Source organism: Triticum dicoccoides, chromosome 6A (assembly GCF_002162155.2).
Source record: "Triticum dicoccoides isolate Atlit2015 ecotype Zavitan chromosome 6A, WEW_v2.0, whole genome shotgun sequence".
Lineage (NCBI taxonomy): Eukaryota > Viridiplantae > Streptophyta > Magnoliopsida > Poales > Poaceae > Triticum > Triticum dicoccoides.
The window spans coordinates 303,803,023-303,816,125 of record NC_041390.1 but is presented as its reverse complement, the minus strand read 5'-3'; positions in this window follow the sequence as shown (position 1 = coordinate 303,816,125).

Sequence of the window (13,103 nt, the reverse complement as noted above, 5' to 3'; positions counted from 1 at the left end):
AAGGCCTAGGGTTCATACTTTCGCTAGTGTAAGTTCCCTCAACAATGATAACATAATTGGATCACATAACTATCCCTCAACATGCAACAAAGAGTCACTCCAAAGTCACTAATAGTGGAGAACGAACGAAGAGATTATGGTAGGGTATGAAACCACCTCAAAGTTATTCTTTCCAATCAATCCGTTGGGCTATTCCTATAAGTGTCACAAACAGGCCTAGAGTTCGTACTAGAATAACACCTTAAGACACAAATCAACTGAAACCCTAATGTCACCTAGATACTCCAATGTCACCTCAAGTATCCATGGGTATGATTATATGATATGCATCACACAATCTCAGATTCATCTATTCAACCAACACATAGGACCTCAAAGAGTGACCCAAAGTTTCTACCGGAGAATCACAACGAAAACGTGTGCCAACCCCTATGCATAGGTTCATGGGCGGAACCCGCAAGTTGATCACCAAAACATACATCAAGTGAATCAGGTGGTATCCCATTGTCACCACAGATACGCACGACAAGACGTACATCAAGTGTTCTCAAATCTATAAAGACTCAATCCGATAAGATAACTTCAAAGGGAAAACTCAATCCATTACAAGAGAGTAGAGGGGGGAGAAAACATCATAGGTTCCAAATATAATAGCAAAGCTCGCGATACATCAAGATCGTATCACCTCAAGAACACGAGAGAGAGAGATCAAACACATAGCTACTGGTACATACCCTCAGCCCCGAGGGAGAACTACTCCCTCCTCGTCATGGATAGCACCGGGATCATGAAGGTAGCCACCGGAGAGAGATTGCCCCATCCGGCAGGGTGCCGGAACGGGTCTAGATTGGTTTTCGGTGGCTACGGAGGCTTCTGGCGGAGGAACTCCCGATCTATTGTCTGTTCTGGAAGTTTTAGGGTACGTGAGTATATATGGGTGCAGGAAGTATGTCGGTGGAGCTTCAGGGGCCCCACGAGGCAGGGGGCGCGCTCCCACCCTCGTGAGCACCTCCCTTGGCTCCTGACATGGGGTCCAAGTCCATCCGGTAGCTTTCCTTCGAAAAATAACTTCTCCAGTTGATTTCATTCCGTTTCAACTCCGTTTGATATTCCTTTTCTTCGAAACACTGAAATAGACAAAAAACAGCAAATCTGGGCTGGGCCTCCGGTTAATAGGTTAGTCCCAAAAATAATATAAAAGTGGATAATAAAGCCCAATATTGCCCAAAACAGCAGATAACATATCATGGAGCAATCAAAAATTATAGATACGTTGGAGACGTATCAAGCATCCCCAAGCTTAATTCCTGCTCGTCCTCGAGTAGGTAAATAATAAAAAACAGAATTTTTGATGCAGAGTGCTACCTGGCATAATTTTAATGTAATTCTTCTTAATTGTGGTATGAATATTCAGATCCGTAAGATTCAAGACAAAAGTTCATATTGACATAAAAATTATAATATTTCAAGCATACTAACTAAGCAATTATGTCTTCTCAAAATAACATGGCCAAAGAAAGTTCATCCCTACAAAATCATATGGTTTAGTCATGTTTCATTTTCGTCACACAAGAATGCTATCATCATGCACAACCCCGATGACAAGCCAATCAATTGTTTCATACTTTAGTAATCTCAAACCTATAAACTTTCTCGCAATACATGAGTGCGAGCCATGGATATAGCACTATGGGTCGAATAGAATAATGAGGGGGTTATGTGGAGAAGACAAAAAGGAGAAAGTCTCACATCAACGAGGCTAGTCAATGGGCTATGGATATGCCCATCGATTGATGTTAATGCAAGGAGTTGGGATTGCCATGCAACGGATGCACTAGAGCAATAAATTTATGAAAGCTCAACAAAAGAAACTAGTGGGTGTGCATCCAACTTGCTTGCTCACGAAGACCTAGGGCACTTGAGGAGGCCCATTGTTGGAATATTAAAGCCAAGTTCTATAATGAAAAATTCCCACTAGTATATGAAAGTGATAACATGAGAGACTCTCTGCTATGAAGATCATGGTGCTACTTTGAAGCACAAGTGTGGTAAAAGGATAGTAACATTGTCCCTTCTCTCTTTTTCTCTCATTTTTTGGGCCTTTTATTTTTTTATGGCCTTTCTCTTTTTTTGGGCCTTCTCTCTTTTTTATGGCCTTTCTCAACTTTTTTCATTCCTCACTTGGGACAATGCTCTAGAAAATGATGATCATCACACTTCTATTTATTTACAACTCAATGATTACAACTCGATACTAGAACAAAGTATGACTCTATATGAATGCCTCCGGCGGTGTACCGGGATATGCAATGAACCAAGAGTGACATGTATGAAAGAATTATGAACAGTGGCTTTGCCACAAATACTATGTCAACTACATGATCATGCTAAGCTATATGACAATAATGAATGTGTCATGATGAACGGAATGGTGGAAAGTTGCATGGCAATATATCTCGGAATGTCTATGGAAATGCCATAATAGGTAGGTACAGTGGCTGTTTTGAGGAAGATATAAGGAGTTTTATGTGTGACAGAGCGTATCATATCACGGGGTTTGGATGCACCGGCGAAGTTTGCACCAACTCTCAATGTGAGAAAGGGCAATGCATGGTACCGATGAGGCTAGCAAGGATGGAAGGGTGAGAGTGCGTATAATCCATGGACTCAACATTAGTCATGAAGAACTCACGTACTTATTGCAAAAATCTACAAGTCATCAAAAACCTCGGTACTACGCGCATGCTCCTAGGGGGATAGATTGGTAGGAAAAGACCATCGCTCGTCCCCGACTGCCACTCATAAGGAGGACAATCAAATAACACCTCATGTTTCAAATTTGTTACACAACGTTTACTATACGTGCATGCTACGGGACTTGCAAACTTCAACACAAGTATTTCTCAATTTCACAACTACTCAACTAGCACGACTTTGATATTATTACCTCCATATCTCAAAACAATCATCAAGCATCAAACATCTCTTAGTATTCAAAACACTCATAAGAAAGTTTTACTAATCTCGAATACCTAGCATATTAGGATTTTAAGCAAATTACCATGCTATTTAAGACCCATGCTCTAAAAGATATAAGTGAAGTACTAGAGCAAACAACAAACTACTTTGAAAGATATAAGTGAAGATCAATGAGTAGTCGAATAGTTATGCAACTATGTGAAGACTCTCTAACATTTAATAATTTCAGATCTTGGTATTTTATTCAAACAGCAAGCAAAGCAAAAGAAAATGGCGTTCTAAGAATGGCAAACATCATGTGAAGAAGCAAAAACTTAGGATCAACCGAAACTAACCGATAGTTGTTTAAGAAGAAAGGTGGGATGCCAACCGGGGCATCCCCAAGCTTAGATGATTGAGACTTCTTGAAATATTATCTTGAGATGGCTTGGGCATCCCCAATATTGAGCTGTTGTGTCTCCTTAATTCCTCTCATATCACGGTCTCCCTAAATCTCAAAAGCTTCATCCACGCAAAACTCAACAAGGACTCGTGTGATAAGTTAGTATAAACCATTGCCAAAACCTTATCATACTCTACTGTAGAAAATCACCAAAATTATTATTCAACATTGCATACTAAATGCCTCTGCATATTTAATAGTCCTATCCTCAAATATAATCATTAAAGAAGCAAACATATGCAAACAATGCAAACATAACAGCAATCTGCCTAAACAGGACAGTCTGTAAAGAATGCAGCAACATCCATACTTACCTAACTCCAAAAATTATGAAAGAAAATTCCCACTGTAGTAAATTTATCAGAGCTTAATATTAAAAAGGTTTCAATATTTTATCACATTCTGACTTTTCTAGGGAATTATTGGAACAGCAGTAAACTTTCTGTTTTCAAACAGCAATATGTGGACTTCTAACATAGGCATAGTAAAGGATATCAATGCCACTTTATTGAAATAAAAGATGCGAAACATTGTTCTAAATAACAGCAAGCAAATCCTAACAAATTAAATTGACGCTCCAAGCAAAACACATATCATGTGGTGAATGAAAATATAGCTCCAAGTAAAGTTACCGATGAACGAAGACGAAAGAGGGGATGCCTTTCGGGGCATCCCCAATCTTAGGCTCCTGGTTGTACTTGAATATTACCTTGGGTTGCCTTGGGCATCCCCAATATTAGGCTCTTGCCACTCCTTATTCCATAGTCCATCGAATCTTTAACCAAAACTTGAAAACTTCACAACACAAAACTTAACAGAAAACTCGTAAGCTCCGTTAGCGAAAGAAAACAAAACCGCTTCAAGGTACTGTAATGAACTCATTCTTTATTTATATTGGTTTTAAACCTATTGTATTCCAACTTCTCTATGGTTTATAAACTCTTTTACTAGTCATAGATTCATCAAAATAACTAAACAACACATGAAAAACAGAATCTGTCAAAAACAGAACAGTCTGTAGTAATGTGGATCAAACGTATACTTCTGGAAATCATAAAATTCTCAAATAAATTTCGGGACCTGAGAAATTTATCTATTAATCATCTTCAAAAAGAATTAACTAAATATCACTCTCCAAATAGAAATGGCAGCAATTCTCGTGAGCACTAAAGTTTCTGTTTTTTACAGCATGATCAACAAGACTTTCCCCAAGTCTTCCCAACGGTTCTACTTGGCACAAACACTAATTAAAACATAAAACTCAATCATAACAGAGGCTAGATAAATTATTTATTACTAAACAGGAGCAAAAATCAAGGAAAAAATAAAATTGGGTTGCCTCCCAACAAGCGCTATCGTTTAACGCCCCTAGCTAGGCATGATGATTTCAATGATGCTCACATAAAAGATAAGAATTGTAACATAAAGAGAGCATCTTGAAGAATATGACTATCACATTTAAGTCTAACCCACTTCCTATGCATAGGGATTTTGTGAGCAAACAACTTATGGGAACAATAATCAACTAGCATAGGAAGGTAAAGCAGGTATAACTTTAAAACTTTAAGCACATAGAGAGGAAACTTGATATTATTGCAATTCTACAAGCATATGTTCCTCCCTCATAATAATTTTCAGTAGCATCATGAATGAATTCAACAATATAACTATCACATAAAGAATTCTTTTCATTATCTACAAGCATAGAAATTTTATTACTCTCCACATAAGCAAAATTCTTCTCATGAATAATAGTGGGAGCAAACTCAATAAAATGATTATCATGTGAGGCATAATCCAATTGAAAACTAAAATCATGATGACAAGTTTCATGGATATAATTATTCTTTATAGCATACAAGTCATCACAATAATCATCATAGATAGCAACTTTGTTCTCATAATCAATTGGAACCTCTTCCGAAATAGTGGATTCATCACGAAATAAAGTCATGACCTCTCTGAAACCACTTTCATTAACATAATCATCATAAATAGGAGGCATGCTATCATCACAATAAATTTGCTCATCAAAACTTGGGGGACAAAAAATATCATCTTCATGAAACATAGCTTCCCAAAGCTTGTGGCTTTGCATATCATTAGCATCATGGATATTCAAGGAATTCATACTAACAACATTGCAATCATACTCATCATTCAAATATTTAGTGCCAAACATTTTAATGCATTCTTCTTCTAACACTTTGGCACAATTTTCCTTTCCATCATACTCACGAAATATATTAAAAAGATGAAGCGTATGAGGAAAACATAATTCATTTTTTAGTAATTTTATTTTATAAACTAAACTAGTGATAAAACAAGAAACTAAAAGACTAGATTGCAAGACCTAAAGATATACCTTCAAGCACTCACCTCCCCGGCAATGGCGCCAGAAAAGATGTTGATGTCTACTACACAACCTTCTTTTTGTAGACGTTGTTGGGCCTCCAAGTGCAGAGGTTTGTAGGACAGTAGCAAATTTCCCTCAAGTGGATGACCTAAGGTTTATCAATCCGTAGGAGGCGTAGGATGAAGATGGTCTCTCAAGCAACCCTGCAACCAAATAACAAAGAGTCTCTTGTGTCCCCAACACACCCAATACAATGGTAAATTGTATAGGTGCACTAGTTCGACGAAGAGATGGTGATACATGTGGTATATGGATAGTGGATAAAGGTATTTGTAATCTGAAATTATAAAAACAGCAAGGTAACTAATGATAAAAGTGAGCATAACGGTATTGCAATGCTAGGAAACAAGGCCTAGGGTTCATACTTTCGCTAGTGTAAGTTCCCTCAACAATGATAACATAATTGGATCACATAACTATCCCTCAACATGCAACAAAGAGTCACTCCAAAGTCACTAATAGTAGAAAACGAACGAAGAGATTATGGTAGGGTACGAAACCACCTCAAAGTTATTCTTTCCAATCAATCCGTTGGGCTATTCCTTTAAGTGTCACAAACAGCCCTAGAGTTCGTACTAGAATAACACCTTAAGACACAAATCAACCAAAACCCTAATGTCACCTAGGTGCTCCAATGTCACCTCAAGTATCCATGGGTATGATTATACAATATGCATCACACAATCTCAGATTCATCTAATCAACCAACACATAGAACCTCAAAGAGTGCCCCAAAGTTTCTACCGGAGAATCACGACGAAAACGTGTGCCAACCCCTATGCATAGGTTCATGGGCGGAACCCGCAAGTTGATCACCAAAACATACATCAAGTGAATCATGTGGTATCCCATTGTCACCACAGATACGCACGACAAGACATACATCAAGTGTTCTCAAATCTATAAAGACTCAATCCGATAAGATAACTTCAAAGGGAAAACTCAATCCATTACAAGAGAGTAGAGGGGGGAGAAAACATCATCGGATCTAAATATAATAGCAAAGCTTGCGATACATCAAGATCATATCACCTCAAGAACACGAGAGAGAGAGAGAGAGAGAGAGAGAGAGAGATCAAACACATAGCTACTGGTACATACCCTCAGCCCCGAGGGAGAACTACTCCCTCCTCGTCATGGAGAGCACCGGGATGATGAAGATAGCCACCGAAGAGAGATTGCCCCCTCCGGCAGGGTGCCGGAACGGGTCTAGATTGGTTTTCAGTGGCTACAGAGGCTTCTGGCGGCGGAACTCCCGATCTATTGTCTGTTCTGGAAGTTTTAGGGTACGTGAGTATATATGGGTGCAGGAAGTATGTCAGTGGAGCTTCGGGGGCCCCACGAGGCAGGGGGGCGCGCCCCCACCCTCGTGAGCACCTCCCTTGGCTCCTGACGTGGGGTCCAAGTCCATCCGGTAGCTTTCCTTCGAAAAATAACTTCTCCAGTTGATTTCATTCCGTTTCGACTCCGTTTGATATTCCTTTTCTTCGAAACACTGAAATAGACAAAAAACAGCAAATCTGGGCTGGGCCTCCGGTTAATAGGTTAGTCCCAAAAATAATATAACAGTGGATAATAAAGCCCAATATTGCCCAAAACAGTAGATAACATATCATGGAGCAATCAAAAATTATAGATACGTTGGAGACGTATCAAGCATCCCCAAGCTTAATTCCTGCTCGTCCTTGAGTAGGTAAATAATAAAAAACAGAATTTTTGATGCGGAGTGCTACTTGGCATAATTTGAATGTAATTCTTCTTAATTGTGGTATGAATATTCAGATCCGAAAGATTCAAGACAAAAGTTCATATTGACATAAAAATGATAATACTTCAAGCATACTAACTAAGCAATTATGTCTTCTCAAAATAACATGGCCAAAGAAAGTTCATCCCTACAAAATCATATGGTTTAGTCATGTTTCATTTTCGTCACACAATAATGTTATCATCATGCACAACCCCGATGACAAGCCAAGCAATTGTTTCATACTTTAGTAATCTCAAACCTATAAACTTTCACGCAATACATGAGCGTGAGCCATGGATATAGCACTATGGCTGGAATAGCATAATGAGGGGGTTATGTGGAGAAGACAAAAAGGAGAAAGTCTCACATCAACGAGGCTAATCAATGGGCTATGGAGATGCCCATCGATTGATGTTAATGCAAGGACTAGGATTGCCATGCAAGGGATGCACTAGAGCTATAAATTTATGAAAGCTCAACAAAAGAAACTAGTGGGTGTGTGAGGGAGTCCTGGATTAGGGGGTGCTCGGATAGCCGGACTATACCTTCAGCCGGACTCCTGGACTATGAAGATACAAGATTGAAGACTCCGTCCCGTGTCCGGAAGAGACTTTCCTTGGCGTGGAAGGCAAGCTTGGCGATACGGATATGAAGATCTCCTATCATTGTAACCGACTCTATGTAACCCTAACCCTATCCGGTGTCTATATAAACCGGAGGGTTTTAGTCCGTAGGACAACATACACATCAACAATCATACCATAGTCTAGCTTCTAGGGTTTAGCCTCCTCGATCTCATGGTAGATCTACTCTTGTACTACCCATATCATCAATATTAATCAAGCAGGACATAGGGTTTTACCTCCATCGAGAGGGCCCGAACCTGGGTAAAACTTCGTGTCCCTTGCCTCCTGTTACCATCCGGCCAAGACGCACAGTTCAGGACCCCCTACCCGAGATCCGCCGGTTTTGACACCGACATTGGTGCTTTCATTGAGAGTTCCTCTGTGTCGTCGCCGTCAGGCTCGATGGCTCCTACGATCATCAATAGCGATGCAGTCCAGGGTGAGACCTTCCTCCCCGGACAGATCTTCGTCTTCGGCGGCTTCGCACTGCGGGCCAATTCGCTTGGCCGTCTGGAGCAGATCGAAAGCTACGCCCCTGGCCGTCAGGTCAGATTTGGAAGTTCTAACAACACGGCTGACATCCGCGGGGACTTGATCTTCGACGGATTCGAGCCACTGCCAAGCGCGCCACACTGTCGCAACGAGCATGATCTAGCTCTACCGCCAAATAGTGCCCTGGAGGCCGCACCCGCATCGGCTCCGACCCTTAATTCGGAGCCAATTGCTCCGATCGAGGATCGGCGGTTGGACGCCACCTCAGGGGCTGCGACCCCAACGGCGATTGAGCCAAGCACCAGCCCCGTACTCTACGAGACTCGTGACTCCAAGGAGCCGGACTCCTCTCCGGACTCCGAACCCTCCGTGCCCTGGCCGATCAAATCCGATTGGGCGCCGATCATGGAGTTCACTACCGCGGACATCTTTCAGCACTCGCCTTTCGGCGATATCCTGAAGTCACTGAAGTCTCTCTCTTTATTAGGAGAGCCCTGGCCGGACTACGGTCAGAAAGGTTGGGGTACGGACGATGAAGAAATTAAAATCCCACCCACCACCCACTTTGTAGCCATTGTCGACGACTTAACCGACATGCTCGACTTTGACTCCGAAGATATCGACGGTATGGACGCCGATGAAGGAGATGATGAAGAACCAGCGCCTACTAGGCCCTGGAAAGCCACCTCGTCATATGACATATACATTGTGGACACCCCAAAAGAGGGAGATGGCGATGGAACAGCGGAGGATGACCCCTCCAAGAAACAGCCTAAGCGCCGGCGTCAGCGGCGCCGCTCAAAATCCCGCCAAAACAAACAAGGTGATTCAAGCATGGGAGATAATAATACTTCGGAAACGGCCAAAGAAAACCCCCTCCAGCAAGACTTAGCACAGGAGGATGGAGAAACCAGCCCTCATGAGAGAGCGGCAGACAGAGAGGTCGAGGATGATAATTATATGCCTCCCTCCGAAGACAAGGCAAGCCTCGACGACGACAAATTCGTAGTGCCAGAGGATCCCGTCGAGCAAGAGCGTTTTCAACGCAGGCTTATGGCCACGGCAAGAAGCATCAAGAAAAAACAGCAACAGCTTAGAGCTGATCAAGATTTGCTGGTCGACAGATGGACTGAAGTCCTTGCGGCCGAAGAGCATAAACTCGAACGCCCCTCCAAGAGCTACCCAAAGCACAGGTTGCTACCCCGATTATAGGAAGAAGCACTTGATGCGGCCGACCGGCCACCTCGTGGTCGTGACAAAGAGGCCTCTCGGCCCTCCACTCAAGCCGCACCCCGTACCAAGGCACGGGAATATGCGCCGGACTTACGGGACATGTTGGAGGACAAGGCAAGGCAAACAAGATCGATCTACGGATTGCGTGGGCACCCCACGGCTCGAGACGGTAACCGTCACGCCGGCCACAAATTCGGCGGGGCCGAACACAATAGACAAAGCTCATTGGAGCTACGTCATGATATAGCCTAGTACAGAGGCGCCGCACACCCGCTCTGCTTTACAGACGAAATAATGGATCATCAAATCCCCGAGGGTTTCAAACCCGTAAAAATCGAATCATATGATGGCACAATAGATCCTGCGGTATGGATCGAGGATTATCTCCTTCATATCCACATGGCCCGCGGCGATGATTTCCACGCCATCAAATACCTCCCGCTCAAGCTTAAAGGACCAGCTCGGCATTGGCTTAACAGCTTGCCAACAGGATCAATCAGTTGTTGGGAGGACCTGGAAGCCGCATTCCTCGACAATTTCCAGGGCACTTATGTGCGACCCCCGGACGCCGATGACCTAAGTCACGTAATTCAGCAGCCAGAGGAATCGGCCAGGCAATTCTGGACACGGTTCCTAACAAAGAAAAATCAAATAGTCGATTGTCCGGACGCTGAGGCCCTAGCAGCCTTCAAGCACAATATCCGGGACGAGTGGCTGGCCCGGCACCTTGGAAAGGAAAAGCCGAAATCTATGGCAGCACTCACGACACTCATGACCCGCTTTTGCGCGGGAGAAGACAGCTGGCTTGCTCGTAGCAACAATATGACCAAGAACCCTGGTAATTCGGACACCAGGGACAGTGGTGGTAGGTCGCGTCGCAACAAGCAGAAGCGCCTTATTAACGGCGATAATGCTGAGGATACGGCAGTTAATGCCGGATTCAGAGGCTCTAAATCCGGTCAGCGGAAAAAGCCATTTAAAAGGAATCCTAGGGGCCCGTCCAGTTTGGACCGAATACTCGACCGCTTGTGCCAGGTACATGGCACCCCCGAAAAGCCGGCCAATCACACCAACATGGATTGTTGGGTCTTCAAGCAGGCAGGCAAGTTAAATGCCGAAAATGATGACAAGGGGCTGCATAGCGATGACGACAAGGAGCCCCGGCCGTCGAACAACAGTGGACAGAAGGGTTTTCCCCCACAAGTGCGGACAGTGAACATGATATACGCAACCCATGTCCCCAAAAGGGAGCGGAAGCGCGCGTTAAGGGACGTATACGCGGTAGTGCCAGTCGCCCCAAAGTTCAACCCATGGTCCTCTTGCCCGATCACCTTTGATCAAAGGGACCATCCCACTAGCATCTGTCATGGCGGATTTGCCGCATTGGTTCTAGACCCAATTATTGACGGATTTCATCTCACTAGAGTCCTTATGGACGGCGGCAGCAGCCTGAACCTGCTTTACCAGGATACAGTGCGGAAAATGGGCATAGATCCCTCGAGGATTAAGCCCACAAAAACGACCTTTAAAGGTGTAATACCAGGTGTAGAGGCCAACTGTACAGGCTCCGTCACACTTGAAGTGGTCTTCGGATCTCCGGATAATTTCCGAAGCGAGGAGTTAATCTTCGACATAGTCCCGTTTCATAGTGGTTATCACGCACTGCTCGGGCGAACCGCATTCGCTAAGTTCAATGCGGTACCGCATTACGCATACCTTAAGCTCAAGATGCCAGGCCCTCGAGGAGTAATTACGGTCAATGGAAACACCGAACTCTCACTCCGAACGGAGGAGCACACAACGACCCTTGCAGCGGAAGTACAAAGCAGCCTCTCCAGGCAGTTCTCCAGTCCGGCCACTAAGCGACCGGACACCGTCAAGCGCGCCCAGAGTAACCTACAACAAGACCACCTGGCACGATCCGAGCAAGCGTAGCAATGCGGCCCCAACCCCAACCCTCGCAAAAAGGCGACGCCAGTACTTCGTGTACATAACTACGCTCTAGAGATACCATGGGCATAGGGGGAGGGGCACCATCATGGCATGCCCAATACACGGCTTAAACCGTACCAGGGGCTGCCGATTTTTTAATTTTCTCTTACTTTCAGGACTTCATCCTTCGGAAGGCCTGTTCGGCAGTTCAATTGCCGCACAAACGATGCAAGAACCAGGGAAGCAGACAAGCCACGGCGCATTACGGAACTCCCAGGTGGTCTCTATCACGAGCACTATACCCGTTCCGCATACTATTCCGCAGCTTGCCCCTGGAACGGACATGTTAACTAGTCCAACCTTCCACTTACCGCATTATTTGTATCGTTCTGCTTTGATCGCAGCCCTTTTAATAAACAATGCATAGCTTTCGTCTATTTTTGCATTACCTTTTTTCTTTATATATGTTCCTTAACGACATGTTGCACCCGTACACGTTGGTACGGCCAAAATACGCCAGGGGATTTAGTACCCCTCAATATGGTGTGAGAAGTCCGAACACTTTCACAAGTGCGGCACCCCGAACTTATAGCATTATATGCATCGGCTCCGAATCATGTCTTGGGTCAATAGTTGGGTTTGCCCGGCTCCTATGTTTTGGTGCCTTACGTTCCGCTATATCGGCTAAGGTAGCACTAGGAGAACCACTGCGATTGTGCCCCAGTTGAGCTGGGCCGAGCACCTCAGTGGAGAAAGCTAAAACTGACTGTCATGATGAAGCGAGAGCTGGTCACTGTTCGAGAGGTTTTTCGAGTCCCTAAAGACTTATGCCGCTTAGGGCGAGGAGCCGGCTCTGTCCGGCCAAGGCGTGGATAGCGCCCCGAACTCGGTCTTTCGAATACCAAGGGCTTCGCCGAAATTTAAAATTATAGAATTCTATGGCTAAGTGAGAGTGTTCACGCATTATAGTCCGATTGCCTTGTTCGTTGGGCTAAGCACCTCCCTCGAAGGACCCAAACATGGGAAAAAGAGCGCTCAGGTTTATCCCCGAACACCCCAGCACTAGCGGCACGGGGGCAGAAGCCGACGACTCGCCATCTCTCAGAATTGATAAACAGCCGCATAGAAGGTAATATTTTAAATTCCAACAGCATTGCTTAGCTTATATAAACAAGTTTTCAGCGCACAGGACAAAACGAGCAAGTTTCACTCAAAAATTACATCCCTAGAACA